General features: G+C 34.6%; 1 long non-coding RNA gene across 1 annotated transcript in view; it reads left to right on the top strand.

The window, feature by feature from the left end:
* Positions 1–1,200, top strand: part of LOC102019457 — a 5,437-nt gene extending 4,237 nt beyond the window's left edge. Inside the window, exons 2-3 of the long non-coding RNA XR_265182.1 lie at positions 467–538; positions 1,125–1,200. This is a non-coding gene — a long non-coding RNA (uncharacterized LOC102019457). The remainder of the gene's footprint in view (positions 1–466; positions 539–1,124) is intronic.
* Positions 1,201–1,565: the final 365 nt, after the last annotated feature.

The raw sequence follows: 1,565 nt of genomic DNA, 5'->3' as shown, positions 1-1,565 counted from the left end.
TCTTATTGAATATTAGTTAATGTTACAAGTGAAGCAAGTTAAACCACATCTGGAAAAATGTGCTGAATGGGAAGCTCACCAGGCAAGAACAAGCTACGTGGCTCCCAGTAGCACCACTGACTCACTGTGACCTTGAATTATGAAGGATACTAAATACAGAATTTCCTGTAGGGTGAAGATTTCTTGTGAGAGCATTACCTTTAGGGTTTTTACTCTTTCACATATTTTTTTTCTATCCATGTTATGCTAAAATATAGCATATATTTTATATATATATGCCTCCCTCTTTCTCATTTCCACTTTATCTTTTAGAGACCTACTTAGTTCCCAAAGAAGAGAGCTTTCTGCATTCTAAGGGTTATGCAGAGGTAGTCACAGAAAATGATTTTTTAACCTACAAGTTTCATTTTTCTTGTAATCTCATGCATATTGAAAATGCAGAGTTTAATTCTATTGCATTTTTCAGAATTCTCAATCATAATCCTCTGAGGACTGTCAAAGATTCATCTCTTTTTAAATTACCAGCATTAAAATATCTGTAAGTATGGTATTCCAATAATTGTGTAAGTTCTGATACAGCTTCTGTCTTCTTGCTTTCTTCCATCAGAGGTTAGGTATTGTACTTTCATTCTGAAAGTTGTAACTTTAATTTTAATCAGGCTATTGAAAAAAGTTACTGGGAAAGGAAAAAATTAAGAGAAGATGTATAGCAGGTAACAATTAACAATTAGCAGGGGTAGAGAGCAGTGTTGAGGGACACAGTAGAAAGGGAACATATAAAGTGGATGTAGGAACATCATTTACCCCAGAAAGCATACTGGCATTGTCATAAGAAATAAAAAACACACAGATGACTGCAAAATAAAAATGAGAAGTAAGATGATGATTTGAAACAAGGTATAGGCTCTACTATTTAATGCCAAAGTCATTAATTTGATGATGCAAATGTTAAACATGAATTTCTTCATGAAGAGCTCCCTGGGTTTGTATTTTATGATAAAGAAAATCATGTGCTGGCTTGTTAAGTAGCCAAATTTGACAAGAAAGTCGCATTTTCTTGAACCTGTTTAAGTAGAGAATATTTGTATTGGGATTCCTCATTTCCATCTGAGCTTTCTTTTCAGAGACTTGGGACAAACACATGTGCCACTTACAGCACTTGAGAACATAGTCACAATGGCTTTGGAATTGGAAACATTGTAAGTTAGTTTTGTTTTTCTTAGATTTATTCGACTAGGGTGTTTTGGTTAATTTTTTTATTATTATTATTTTAGTTTGTTAGTACATGTGTGTATGTCATAATGATTACATTCCTTGGAGGAGGAGGGTAAATGTACATAATACATTTCAATTCCTTTCTCCAGATTCTTTCTCTTCCCTCCCCACCTCTTCCACCCATCTCTTGATCGCCTTCCTTTCTTTTTTCTTTTGGTACGTGCTTGCAGTACAGAATGTTTACATATTTTTTGTGGACTTGGTGCTTGTACATAACATATCCCAGTTGCTTTATCTCATTCCTTATTCCTTCGCTACCCACTCCATTCCTGATACCCTTCCTTTCTGAA

Source organism: Chinchilla lanigera, unplaced genomic scaffold (assembly GCF_000276665.1).
Source record: "Chinchilla lanigera isolate Chin_1 unplaced genomic scaffold, ChiLan1.0 scaffold00275, whole genome shotgun sequence".
Taxonomy (NCBI): domain Eukaryota; kingdom Metazoa; phylum Chordata; class Mammalia; order Rodentia; family Chinchillidae; genus Chinchilla; species Chinchilla lanigera.
Note: the sequence above shows the minus strand (reverse complement) of the source record. Positions and strands in the feature narration are given on the sequence as shown.